Consider the following 15,344-nt stretch of genomic DNA (forward strand, 5'->3'; position numbering starts at 1 on the left):
GGCAAGCCAGTAGCTGCATCCAGCTCCTGGGCCTTAGACTCCCCACCCCTGACTTATGGAGACCTAATTTCCCCTTTTATGTTTTCAGATAACATGCTCAAGGGCAGTAACACCACAAGCTTCCCCAGACGGGTGTCCAACAACATTTAATCTCTGACCTGAAGGGTCCATCTCTAGGGAAAGGAAATTAGTTAATTTTCTGCAACTTGTTCCATCTTTTCTAGAACAAGTCCTTGCCCACCAGAAGACTGCTTAATCAGGAGCTTAAACAAACTGTGGATGCATGAAAGCCTTTACTACAACTGAAAAAAGGTACAAGGAACCCACTGGAAACATCTAATCAGTAAATCTGCCACTTTTTGCTAGTTATGCAAACAGCTCCTTTAAAGTGATTTTAAACAATGGTGTTTATTTTGAAATCAAACTCTGAATGGAAAGGTCTAAACCTGCAATTGCTTGAGGGTTACTATATTGGTCTACACATGCCCTTGTAAAATATGAACACATTTCAGTGGGGGACACAAGGTCCATTTATGAAGAAAGATATGTATAGAAACTCTGGACAAAAGAAAATGAATAAGACACTCACAACAACATGTGAGTAAATGAATAAAGAGCCTGTGGGGAGTTGAGAATGTTCATCCAAAGAAGTTTACTTCACATAGCTACAATGGCAGGCCTGTTGTCCAGACAAAGAGTACAGTGAAACAGCTTGTTATGGAGAGAGTGACCTGACTGAATTCAAATTGGGAATGAGTTTGCTGATTTCGGAAGTGTAAATCTTGATTCCTTATTTATTAAGCAACAAGGGAGGAAAAGAGTCAGTACAAGAGATGGACTTTCCTTTTTAACTAGTAATGGAAGAGATTCAATATGGTGAAAGGACTAGAGAACCAAAATTGACTAGAGCCTTGACCGGTCCAAATTCCATGAGTTAATGTGAGAGGGTGGCTAGACCCCATTGTGTTTATGCTCTCACTTGAATCTGGAAAGAATGTAAGTATTTAGCACCATTTCTCTACTGAGACTTCTGGTGTGAAAACTAAGGAACAAACAAGACATCAATTATGTAATGAGCAGGGCTCGGCAAACCGCTGAATCTACTGGCCCATGGTGAGCAGATTTCAGCCGGTCACTCCGAGTGCCCCATTCACCGGCGCTTCACGCATGCACAGTGCCGGTCTAGTGCATGCGTAGTGCGGGGCTGGAGAGTGGTTCTCGCTGGGGACTGTCAAGCCCTGATGAGGATAAACTACTGTTCAGTGGATGCTGCTGTAGCCATCTTGGTTTCAAGATATAATAGAGACAAGGTAGGCAAGGTAACCTTTTACTGGACCGACTCCTGTTGGTGAAAGAAATAAGCTTCTCAACTCCACAGAGCTCTCCTTCAGGTGTGAGACACTCAGATTGCCTTTCCCATATTGACAGAGCATGTAGAGTTAAAAGTTTCTCACCAACAGAAGTTGGTCTAATAAAAGATATTACTTTACTCACCTTGTCTTTCCACGTACAACATAGAGACAACTTCTGACGATTCTGTCTAATCCCTTTCCTTTAAATCAGAGCAGCAGGGAGGAAGAACAGCATGGTTTCCCCAAAAACTGTCTTAAATGACTGCAGAAAGAACTGATCTTTGCCTGCAGTAGGCTCCTCATTTTCTCAAGAATCTTAAATTATCCCCTCAACAAGACTTTGGTCTTACCAGACAACTGCAATTTAACAAACTTTCAAACAGATTTTTTAAAAGGATCTTAAAATAAAACCCAGCAAGAATAATCTTCTTGCTCTTTCAATAACCCAAGCCCTCCTCATTCTAGGAATAAGCAAGTAGTCAACTAACTGATAAGCCCAGGCTGCTCCGTCTGTGCAGGCAACCCAGCTCATGCCAGGTCCGGGACCTGCCCCTGCTGCAGCTCAGTACTAAGAGCCAGGTAGGCAGACAGCCTGGGTCTTACTACATTTAAACTGCAGACCCATAGCAAGGTTAGCAGCCCGGCTCCTACTACATTTAAACAGCAAAGGTGTAGCAGGGATAGCTTCTGGACCGAGTGACAACTGGGACAGAGCGCTTCTTCCCCTTATTGACTAATCCTGTGGTTGATAAAAATTCTATTGACTACACAATTAGCAAGTTACCCATCTATTAATATCCTTATCTCATTCTGGATCAATTAGTGTCAGAAGGAAGATTTCCTGTCCTATGATTCTCTGGCTAATACTGCTGTCTTCAGATAGTTGCAAAAATACTTGTAGAATACCTATATCCCTTTTTCCTAAGATACCCACTCACCTAAAAGCGCTTACTGAAATTCTGCATATATTTTAGATTTTTTGCCAATAAATTAGCAAAGTCCTGTACCTTCAAACAGAAGACACTATACACCCATAAATAAGGAACTCCATTCACTAGGGTTGCCAAATGGTTGAACCAAAAATACCGAACACTCCCCTCCTCCCGAAAAAACACCGGGGAAAAAATTCTAGGGGGGGGGGGGGGGGGGGGGGGGAGAATATTGAGAAAAAAAAGAGGGAGAGACCACCAGGTTTCTGCACTAAACATTAAGTGTTTTGTCCAGTTAAGGTAAGGGAAAGCCATACTTCGGAAAATGTAGCAAATCTCATCACAAGTCTCATCTTTTTTTAATTGAAAATGCAGCATCTTCAACCCAAAGCTATATTTCCTTAGAAATATGTACAACACTCAGGACTCAGAACACAACTGTCTTGACTGTGATAAGGTATTAAATATGGTGAAATAAACCCAAAGACTATTTAAAATGATATTTTATCTTAATCTGTTTTATTGTTGGGCAGTTCTAGACATGCTATTTCAGCACGCCATGAAATGTATAAGCCTAAAATAAATGCATACAGAGATAACGAGGTTTATCATCTTGGGATTGTTTTTTAAACTTTCCATAAATCATCATTTTTCCCCTCTCGAGATCTTCATAACATTGCCTCAAAAGGGATTCAAATGTGGGTCCAGAGACACCCTGGTGTCTAATGTGTCCAACTCCAGAACAAATTTGCTCAAGTGGGAGACAGGAAATTTGTTTAATACTTCTCCCATTGTAAAAATCATACTGGTCGCCAAAAGAGAAACCTACACACTGACTGCATCTGTACTTGAAAGGGTTAAATATTCTCCAAGCCTTACAAATGAGTAATGCTGTCAACAAATATGGGAGGCATTGACATATAGTACTATTTTATCAGACCAGTTGCTCTCTCCCCTGTGGAAGACCTGCGTACCAGCTCTTTGCACTGCTACTTATGTCCAGATATGCAAGATTCCCACTAGGGATGTAAAAGCCAGGTTAATCAGTTAGCCGACTAAATCAGGATCCAGGCTGCTTGCCAGTCCCCAGTTTCGCAGGCAGGGGCTGCTCTGGTGGGAGCTGGGGGCCAGCAGGCAGCTTCCACCAGATCAGCTCCTGCCTGTGGGATGCCTGAGCATGCTGCAGCCAGGGGCTGCTCCAAAAAGCAGCCCATCTATAGCAGGCCTCTTGCGGGGCTGGAGGAGCCCCCTGCTTGCAAGCAGGTGGGGAGCTGCTCCAGCCCCCACTGGTTAACCAGAACTGGTAACCAGAACTGGTAAGCTTCACCATTTAAGGGTGAGGCTTACCTGTTAACCTTTCGCATGCCTAGTTCTCACATTGATGAAGGCCAATACAACCACAGCTTGGGTGAATCTCTAAGTTAGACCTCAAAAAAATTACTTTACTTAGTAAAAAATAGCAACTAAAACCAATAGGATTTTGCAAGATAAACATGCCTCAGATCTTCTTGGTAGCACGGATAATTACACAGCTATAGCAGATTTGCCATAGAGCAGAAGTCTGGTCTGTTGGTTAGCACAAGCCTGGATCTCAAGAGACCTGATTTCAATTCCCTTCTCTGCCACAGACTCCCTCTGCGACCTTGGAGAACTCAGTCTCTCTTTCATTCTCCCATCCATAAAATCGGGTTAACAGCTCTGTCCTCACAGGATGAAAAATTGTAAGGGAGTCCAATACGGTCTTAAGAGGCCATAGGAAATACTAACATAAATAGGGCCTTCAAGTCCACTGTATCTCCAAAAGTGATGAATGCCAGAGACTTTGAGAAATAACAAAAAGCACCCACAATATGCAACTGTGCAATTACATGATGAATCATAGTATATTATGAAAAATATCTTGACTGTTATACATTATAAAATATAGTTCAGACTTACTTCATGTAACATGCAAGTAGAGAAAATAATTCTCCCACTAAATGACTAATCTTTTAAAATATTTTCAAAAGTTCAAGTATTTTCCCCCTAGAGTACCATAATGGGCATTAACTATCAAAAATAACTTGCTCCAATACAAAAAGCAGAAAACTGCAACTACTCCTTAGGGTTAAAGGCTGCTCAAATTATTATCTACCTCAGATTCATTATGCAACATTGTAACAACACATTCTTCAATAAAGCATAAACAATTGTTTTGGCACTTTGCATGTTTGGAAATAAATGTTCACACTAAAAATAGATGCACTGTAACAAGTTGGGAGAAAATAAAATTTTCCTTCCTCTAACAAACAGGCATCTTGAGGAATCATACTTATTTCAGGATGTCAAACTGTAGGTAATAACGAGTCATAGGCAATGATAATCTAAATCTAGGCATGCAGATTTAACCTGATGAAAAACCTCAAGAGCAAGCCTAGACATTATTTAAAAATCAAGGAAGAACCGCTGACCATTTCTCTTTCGGGTGCTCTAAAAGACTAGAGGGAATGTTAACACTGTCTCCAGTGTAAAGCTCAGAAAGAAGCATCATGAGATAAACACTCTTGTCCTGAAGTGAACTAGAGTGAGCACATTTGGAAAAAAGAGCCAAACCAACTCAGCCTGGCCTGTATGTCCAAGAGCAGGTTGCCATTCAACAAAAACTCCTACTTGTCTGCACTCAACTACACAAATCATTGTTGTCCATTTCCCTTAAAAGGTTACATTTCACAAATATACAGATAAGTATTTTTTCTTCCTGGGCAGAAGAATGGATAAAACATCCACAAGTGAAATCCTCAGGAAGGAAAGGAATGCATATTATTCTTGTGGATGTAATCTTCATTCCAATTTATCCTACTTTTTTTTTTAAAAAATGGTGCTTAATGTGCTGAACGCAGTCAAACACTTGGACACTGCTAACCTTACAACACTTATATAAATGTAAGATTTATCCAGGACAACAATTATGTTCAAAAAGGACTTTACTTCCTTCTAGACCAATCAATGCTACTCCAAATAGCTAAACGGCTGTTACAAGGAGAGAGAAAAATTATTCTCATTTGCCTCTGTTGACAGGACAAGAAACTATGGGCTTTAATTGCAGCAAGGGAAGTTTAGTTTGGACATTAGGAAAAGCTTCCTCACTGTCAGGGTGGTTAAACACTAGAATAAATTGCCTAGGAGGTTGTGCCGTGGAGAACAGAGTTCAAAATGGCCACCCTTAAAAGGGCAATGGCTGCTCTCCTGATAAAAGAGCAAACTGGGGTTTGTTAGTTTGCTCAACAACTTTTCCCTTGGAAATGGCTGCCCTTAAAGGGGCAAGTCTCCTTGGTGTTCCCCATTAAAAAAAAATTGTTTGGTGTTCCTCGGTCTTAAAAAGTATAAAATGCTGATCTAGACAGTGCTTGGTCCTGCCATGAGGGCAGGGGACTGGGACACGATGCTCTCTCAAGGTCCTTTCCAGTTCTAGTGTTCTATGATTCTATTCTAAACTTTGCAGGAGAACTCATTCATTATGAAATACTCTATATTTTATGAACTATGTCTATGACCTTGGCATTGTTCGGGCGCAAAAGGATTAAAATGCTGCTCTTGGGTTAAGAGACATGAGTGGTCTGTGTCATGTAACTAACTAGGAAATATAAAAGGGTCCTCAGATCTGGAAAGAAAGATAATGGGAACCCAATGCGACAGCAATTAACGTTTAACTGGGGGCTCACGCCAGTGAAGGCTCACAGCAGGACAATGGATCAAGAGGCAACCAACTGTACATTGCGATCAGAACTAGCCTTAGACACACAGATGATCTCTCTTGAGACTTGACAGAGCAGATGGATTCCGCAACAGCTTGATGGAGCAGTGGCATTAGCCAATCTGAATGCTGCCTTAACCTTTGCTTCTCTAAACTAAGGACTTTCTGATGCCATAGTCTAGCTGACTAATAAATCTTAGTCTGTTTCAAAAGGGCTGCATGGAGTTGCTGCAGATACATGTGGAAGTGCACGGATCCCGGAGGGGGGTGAAACTCTCCAAACGGGAGTGCTGGAGCCCAGAGACTCAGTCTTAGGTAGTGAAGTACTGCAGCCTCATTTAATGTGAGACTGACTCCTTGAGAGCCTATGGCTATGTTTACACTACAAGCTAGGGGGTGTGATTTCCCTGATCTCACACATATGGGGTATGATTTCCTTGATCTCACACATATACTCATGCTAGTTCTCAGTCTAGCACAAGTATAAACAGTGTAGCTGCAGTAGAACAGGTAGAAGTGCGGGCTTAGCCATGGGTTTCAGGCAGGCTGATAAAAGACAGCTCAACTGTGCTGCTAATCCATGACTACAATGCTATTTATACTCTTGCTAGCTAGATCCACAAGAACAAGTGTGAGTAATTGTCATGATTTACCATCAGCTCAGAGTGTAGATATAGCTTTAAGAGGTATTCCCAGGAACCTATTTACAGGCTAGGAATACAATATATCCCATAAAGTCATAACTCCGTTCCACACAGCTTAGAAAGTGCTTCAAGCGCCTTGCTGCCAAAGATGCTAAAGACCTAGCAGAAGAATTGAAGCTGGAACTTCCATATTGTAGCCTAGAGCTTTTCTATTATTCCACAAGGCCAAACTACTAAAACTTGATGTTGGATAAATGATAGTAAATTAAATAAAAGCAGCCACTAAGAACAAATATTAGGAAGTCTTCAGAAAATTTACATAATGGATACTTAGGGAAGGTTCTGATCCGTTACAATGGTGTAGGTGGTCAGGAATAATTAATCTCTCAAGTGTTTTTATTTAAAAAAGGGCAGGACAAGAATTCAGCCAAAGGTTTATTTTCCAACTTGGAAGCTATCCTCATTACAACAACGAAACATAAGCAATCAAATGTGACATCCTTAATGACTGCAACAGTTCAATACTTAATGATTTCACCCACAAGATGCAATATTTCTTTAAAAGTACAGATGGACAAGAGTAAGTACTGTAGCTTTGAGGTACTTCAAGCTAATATAGATGCATAAAGAGAGCTACGAAATAATATGTAAACAGGAAGTTGACTAAAATTTGTGACATTTAAGGTTCTCTAAATACTCCTTTGGAAAGAATGCCTCAATGATGTTTTCACAAACAGTTTGGGGAACTTATTTTCGATTCAGGTACAAGAAGAACACAAGTAAAATTTTTCAGATAACTGTCCACTTACACAGCCAACCACAAGTGAGGGGGAAAGGATGAAGGAACTGCATTTGCAAGCTGAATATAGAATGTACTTTGGCTGATCTACTTATAAAGTACTCTCATATTCAAATAAATAGGTTTAGTCATGGTTAAAGTCCTTTCTGGGCATCTGACTCAGACATGCAGGAACAGGATTAAAATCAGAAGCAGCTTTCAGCATGTAGTTATGATTGGTTTAGCAGCTCTCTGATTTAAGATGAACATTAAAAAAAAAGACAGAGGAAAGTAGTTGGTATCATACAAGGACACCTCCTGTTAGACATTTATTATGTGTACATACTAAAGCTTATTTTGAATATTCAATACAAGAATGACAATGTTTTACAGCTTCATATTTATACTCTAATACTAGTCCTGGAGGACTTGTTCACCAAAACATGAAAAATTCTCAAAAGTTCTGCACAGTATATTTGTCACAACAATTACACTAGCTTCATTTATTTTGATTATCTGTTTCAAAATACCTGTCAGTAAGTATGCCCAACAATATAGACAATGAAAATGATTCAAGAAGTATTTGACAAAGATCCCTTACTAGGGCTATAAAGAACTTTGAGTAATTCTTTTAATTGTGCCCAGCAAATCAACAGATCTGTGGATGAAGACATCTGCAGATCACTTTTGCAGATGGGGTATGGATACACTTTTTGTATCTTCACAGGCTCCAGTAACGGAGGAGCTCAGGGAGAGGAAAAGAGCCAGGGAGTGAACTCAGGATTGTTGGGTGTGAGTGGGAGAACTATGAAGCAGGTTTTTTCAAGGGCAGGGAGAGATTGTTAGGGAGCCTCCCTCAAGCAGACCCTAGTGTCTCCCGTTTAGTTAGGCACATCCGCCCCTGCACCCCAACGCGTCCCTGCACCCTGCCCCCCACTTTAGTCCCCTGCTGGCCCTGTGTTCCCTGCAGCGCTTTTGACTTTGAAGTGTATCAACAGTCCTGGAGCTGTTGCTACAATTCAAATGCAGAGGGCGCCCTTATTGACTAATCAAATAGCTGATGCAAATTGCATGACTATTTGATTAGCCAATTAATCCAACTTTTAACATCCCTAGTTGCCCTGAGCTGCCTTCCTCATGTGCCCTCACTCAACCACCCCTTTCCTCATGTGGTCCTGCACCTGGGACATGTTCCTGCACACAGTTAAACAGTTAACCAATGAGCCTGGACTCATCAGTTCATCTTCATGGTTACACACAAGATCTCCCTTCCCCTACACTGCTGTGTCTGATACAGAGGCAGAAGTGAGAGAGGAGGGGAGTGCATGGTGAGAGCTGGTGCTCATGGGAAGTCAGCTTTTAAGCCAGCACCCCCTACATAACAGCTCCCACAGAGCTACCCCCTTCCCCTCCCCCCCGTGCTGCTGCCTCTGTAAAGGGAGCAGCATGGAGCGGGACGGTGGGGGAGGGAGCTGATGGCTCTGTAAGAAATGGTGCTTGTGGGGAACCTGTGTAAAGCTGGCTCCCACAGAGCCACCATCTCCCCTTTCCCTGGGGGTGTAAACGTGTAACAGCAGTTACATGTTTACAAAATAAAACACTCCTAGCATCCCTACCTTGCACTCCCTCCCCCACATGGTCCTGTGCCTCAACTCCCACTGAACCCCTGCCGCAGTCTGTTCTCCCCCAATATAGTCCTTGTGAATCCCAGACTGTGACCCCACCCAGGAGTCACATATGCCCCACACGGACTGTCCCCCCTTCCCCAAATCCTGATCTGGCTCCACTAACAGGGTATTGCAGGAAGGCAGCATCTTCTTTTCCCCTATCAGCAGCCTGGGCTAATCTTGCCAATGAGCAACTGTTTTCTTTTTGTATCATAGTGGGTCCACAGCGGGCAAAAGGCAGAATTGCAGCAACTTTCCAGCCAAAGTTATTTTTCGCAGAAAAAAACATGCAGAAAAAAGTGGCAGATGTGTACAGTTTTCAAAGGGTTTGCATTATGCAAGTGCCCTAGTAGGACAGCCATTCGGCCATCTTATTCCAACTCCCAAGAGGTATTGAAGGATTGATTTACTACAGCTCAGCAAATGTGTGTGTTTTACAAGAATATTTACTACAAAAATTAACAGGAGAGTTAGGAGTGAAGTTTAAAGTTTTGGTTATGACCTACAAAGCCCTACATGGCCTGGGACTGTCCTGTGCCACACTCCCACAGTTGCATTCAGCATGGTGCTCCAGCAAGAGGCCCTCATCGTAAGAAAGAGGGTGCTGGCAACAGGCAAAGTACTTCTCTGTGACATCTCAGATTGTGGGACTTGCTCCCTTCACCATACTCTGAAATGCCCCAACCTGGCAACTTTCCAGGCACGCTGCAAAATATATGTTTGACAATCTTGGGAGAAGGCTGGGTGTACATGTTGTAGATGAAAAGCAGCCAGCTGACTGACCAAATTCTTGTGGAACGGATTATAATGCTGCCGAGGTTTAATCTAATTATGTTTATTATATGGATTAAGTTAACGTGCTTATAGCTTTGAATAGGCACCAATTTGAAACCTAAACAATTAAAATAAATCAGATCTGAAAGTTTACTGTACACGTTTCAGGGTTATATACAAGAATGTCAGATCTCTGATTTTTGGTTTAGAACCTAAAAATGGCAGGTGACAAGAAGAATCTAGATTACTTAAAAGACTAGCCCATCTGCTCCGTCATACAGGCTACCAAGAATATATCCATTCTGCACTTGTCTTTATTAGTGTTTCAAGATTTCAATCCTCTTCTTCAAAGCACTATTTCACAAGTTATCCGCACCAAGCACAATCATGCACTTAAATGATGAATACATTGCACTGGAGCAATGTAGCTTAGGGATGTGAATGACTAGTCGACAATCCAATGAGCAAATGCTTATGGGACAGTCGACATACTAGTCAACTAGTCGCTTCCCCCCGGCCTTGCTGCCTCTATCAGAAAGCAGCAGCAAGGGGAGGGGGGCCGGAGAGGAGGGTGTGCTTCAAAGCAGCAGCACCATGTGGAGCCTGGGGCCAGACGGCTTTGAAACACCACATGCAGGCCAACGCCAGCCGGGGTGCCCCGCGCTGGCCCCATGCTCCCCGCAGTGCTTTTACCTTTGAAATGTAGCAACAGCCCTGGAACTGTTGCTAAACTTTAAAGGTGGAGGTGCTCTTTGGCTAATCAAATAGTCGATGCTCGACTAGTTGATTAGCCAATTAATCTAAATTTAACATCCCTAACATAGCAATCAACTTCAAGCATTAAACTTTTGCATGAAGGAGACTGCTTTCTCAAGCAGCTTGTAAGTTTCTAATTCACTCCAATAACATTAGAACCACAGTCAACATAAGCATCTTCAAGAACAAAATGCTACTTGGATCAAGCCTTATTATATCACCAAATGGATAAATATAACAAAGTCCTGTTCCCTGACAAAAACCCTGGACATATTTTTATTTAATAACTTCCTTTGGAAATGCTTAACTTATCACTGTAAAGATAGATAAAGTTCTAATTATCATGGCAATTACACCTTTGCCTGCTCTGCCTGAAACAGGAAGAGAAGACACACCAGGGAACAAGACTTCAACAAAAATCTATTGAGGTAATTCAGATTACGTTTCAATTCAAAGTGAAACAACAGGCTATAATCTCACTAATTTACAGCATGAATCAATCATGTAAGAAATATGCAAAGGTAACAAAGATAACATGGACTGGATGATCTAACAGATATTTTACCACCTCAATTTCCATGCAATATCACCCTCTCCCCTCAAAGATGCAAAGGTACTAGTGTTACTATTTATTAACACATACAGAAAGTTAATATACTGCAAAAGTTAAACATTTAATTTATGTGTAAATGACCATCACAGTTCACAGAAGGCAATACAGGTCATCTGGTTTCAGAAGCTGAAAGATTCACATATATAAAACACACAAGACATTGTAGGGCAAAAACATGGGAGAGGTAAGGTCTGAGGAATAATTAACGACAGGAGAAGGAGGTATGAAGTGAGGAGTAAGTGAAGTACTATACGCAGCTTCTCATTTCCACATATTTTGAATGTGTAATTAAACCAAAATCACAAGGATGTTAAGAATGAGTGTTATGTTACGGATCGGGAAGATGAGAAGAGCAGTGAAATTACATAGCAAGTCAGCACAATGCTAGGATTAGAATTCAGGAGTTCCTGCCTCCCAACATTAATTCAAGCCTCTTGGCCATGTTACCTTTTATGGTGTCTAACCAAATCACATTCTTCCTATGGAACATTCATGGATTAAGTCCTATTAAGCACACTGGAGCTCTTTCAAAACCTAAAAGCCTGAGGGAAAATGTGATGCTCTTTCAAGCAGCATTTGCTATAGAGAGATGCCAAGACACTTAAACTGACTTGGCTAGGTCTTTACTACTTCATTAGCCATGAATTGAGTATAATCATCTTAATACACAATTATACCCTTTCCTGCCAGCAAGGTCACAAGAGATTCATTTTTAAATTCAAGATACATTTGAACAAATCAGCTTAGTATTTGTCTACAACTCCAAATATCAACGGTTCCTACGTTTTACCAAGTTGGGATTGCTATTAACTTCACTTCTGTCAAACCTCACTAATCCATGCAACTTTAGCTGTTCCATGAGTCCAACACAAACTCCCCGCTAGTGAGAAGAAATGGAAAGACAAATGTGAAACTTCTCTGAATGCTGTTCTGGACACACTTACCCGCTGTTGAGTAAGAAGTGTTTTTTGGTCTGGTTGATTGTTAGTCTTCACATTGGCTTATATTAGGGATATAAAATCCCATTTAGCCAGTTAAGCAATTAAAGGGGACAGGCGAGGGGGCCACTCCCACTAGGGATGTAAGTGACTAATTGACTAGTACCCTCACAAGATCTCCAAGGGTTAACGTTCAGGACCATTCACTGAATGATGTATAATGCACTTTGTGTAATCTCTGTGAAGCTGCTAGAGATACTCTCCATGTTTCAATGCAAGGTGCTTATTTCAGACATTTGGAGTTTTTGAAGTGCCTGAAATGATGTTTTTCTGACAGCGATAAAACTACTTAAGTGGGAATTGTGCCAGGTGATGGGGAACAGCAGGGTGGAAGTGAATAGCTCTAGGCCCTTGGTTAGACTGGGAAAAGCAGGCATTAGCTTTTCTTCAATGCTGGAAGGTTAAAAAAATCTTCATAAAAACAGGGAAGGGCTAACCAATTGCAGCAGGAGTTACAATAAAAAAATAAGTGGAACCAATAATAAAATTAGGCCTTGATCTTGCAAGAAGTCACATGTATGAGTAAAGTACATGTATAAAAGGTATTCATGTGCATGTTTACAGAATAAGGGCCTATACAGTCAACTGTCTTGGGCAGTGACTATCTCTTTCTACGTCTGTATGATATCTTGCACAAGCAGCCCCACATACTAACTGAAGTATGTGTGCTCCAACTAGAACAGATGCTTTATGGTTAAGGCATTAGGCAAGGAGTCCAGAGATCTGGGTTCAGTTTCTCACTCTGCTGCAGACTTCCTAAGCAATCCTCAGTAAATCACTTTTTCCCCTCTGTGCCTTAATTCTCTCTCAGTCATTTGCCTATATGCTGCATCCCTTTACCTTTTTTCTGTCTTGTCTATTAAGGCTGTAAATCTAAAATTTTAAAAGGTTCTTTGAGACTGTACAGCATCTATGATGCTGGAGCAGTGATCTCAGTTCGTCTCCAGAAGCTACTGTAATACAAACTGATTATTGCAGGAATTATGGTACTACTGCTAAAACATCAAGCAAACTATCATACTCAGTTTGTTGATTCCCTTATGAGAGCAACTAGGCTTCCAAAAGGCCATCTGACTTCTGACTCAATTTAGGGCTTTGGGATTTCCAACAAGAGAAGACACATAAAACTTCAGATAATGATCAGCTTACAACTGCAGTCTTTCATACCGCTATCCAATGAGCCAAAGCTTTTCTCCTTTACTTACACTAAATTCATTTATGACCTCTTCCAGGAAAACTAAACAAATCTGATATTTGACAGCTATTATTTACAGTGCCAACACAAAAACAAGAAACATTTGATAGTAAACTAGAGACCAAGCAACATACCTATATTTAATGCAAAAATTAACAGATATTAAGTGAATGAGGAGAACGTGACACGTCATAATACAGTCTAAGATACAGATTTTCAAAGTTGTCTAGAGGATTTGGGTATCTGATTTCCATTAAAGTGAAAGGGTATTAGGTGCTCCACTTCCATAGGAAAGTTTGAAAAATCTCAACCTAAAATGTATTAAATGTTAAGTATAGTATGGCTTTTAATTATTCTGTCAATGGACTAAGGCCTACAAAAAAAAAAACTTAGCACAGTTCAACATACAGCCCAGGATAAGGGTTCTTTAGATTCCCACATATTTTCCTCATGGGAAGCATGTTTATAAAGTTACCATATATCTAAAGAAGCCCATTATAAGCAAGTAAAAACAGAGGAAATGGATACTGGGTTCAGGTGGTGGATTTCTGAAGAGGCAGGGCCCTGGCCCATGTGGTGCTCTTGGACTGGGAAGATGTGCCAATGGGTCCATGCACAAAATCCATGATGGGGGGGAGGGGGGGAAGAGCGGGAGGGAGAGTTCTATCCCGGCTCATTCCAGTACGCTTCAGCTGCTCTGGCAACAGCGTGGTTGTCTACTCCCCGGATTCTATGCACATCATTATCTGCTTCTGCTGCTGGGTGGGCCTAACTCTTTAGAACATTAGTGTTTCAGTTTTTTGGCAAGCTGCCCACATTTTGCTGACAGGGCCAATGGTAGAAAATAATTTAACAGTTTAACTCAACTAAAATTGAATGGAATTTAATAAGACAAAGAGAAGGCATTTCTCTAGTCTGACGGCTCTCCCATTAATGAATTTCAAAGGATTGCTGCAAACAATTGAGGCGATAGCTTTTTTTAAAAAAGTTGTTTCACAATGGAAATGCTAGGAAACAAATACATGGACCACTATCATCCCCCCTATAGTTAGACCTCTTTGTTCTAGAGCTGGTTTACTTTACATTACCCTTGAGATTATATTGGCTAATGGGATGTTTACGGCTTTCTGCTCTTATGCTAGCTTAACGGTTTTAGTGTAAATACTATGACTAACCAAACCAATACCAAATAAATAAGCATTAAAGCCACAAAAATAACACACATGCAAATTACAATATGAAGGGAAAAGATTAAGTTCTCTTAAAATCTATTTGAATATTTTCAACAATTCCATGTTATTTTACTCCTACAAACCTCTCACACGTTTTGACCTGCTTCTTTACCTCTGTATATGGCACAGCTGATATGAGACTGACACTGGAGAACTGTGTACAGTTCTGGTGTTCGTATTTTTAAAAAGATGTTTAAAAACTGGAGCGAATCCAGCTATGAGGCACAAAACTGATTTCACAGCTGGAAAAAGATGCCTTACAGCAAGAGACTTACAAAACTCAATCTGTTTAGATTATCAACAAATCAACAGCAGTGACTTTCATTACAGTGCATAAGAAGCATCACAGGGAGAAAATACTGGGTGTGAACAGGAATTTTAATATAGCAGAGAAAGATCAAAAACTATGGCTGGAAGTTAAAGCCAAACAAACTCACATTAGAAATAAGGCACACATTTTTAAACAGTGAGGTCAACTAACCATTATTAGAACAAACTAACAAAGGAAGTGGGGAATTCAAACAACCCCTCAGCTTAATTAACAAGAGCAAGCTCCCCAGAGATCACAACCCACCAGTTTAAAATGGGTCAAAACCAGCAGACATTATCTCCACTGTTCAAGACCAACATCCACCCCACCCACACACACACACACCCCTTTCAAGATTCCCAA

The 15,344-nt window shown here is 40.9% G+C and overlaps 1 protein-coding gene across 2 annotated transcripts in view; it reads right to left on the reverse strand.

Annotated features, from left to right (window-relative positions):
• MKLN1 (muskelin 1) overlaps positions 1-15,344 on the reverse strand; it is a 168,894-nt gene that overhangs the window by 63,174 nt on the left and 90,376 nt on the right. The window lies entirely within an intron of this gene.

The sequence above is a fragment of the Pelodiscus sinensis genome, chromosome 1 (assembly GCF_052426305.1).
Source record: "Pelodiscus sinensis isolate ZL-2025 chromosome 1, ASM5242630v1, whole genome shotgun sequence".
In the NCBI taxonomy this organism is placed as follows: domain Eukaryota; kingdom Metazoa; phylum Chordata; order Testudines; family Trionychidae; genus Pelodiscus; species Pelodiscus sinensis.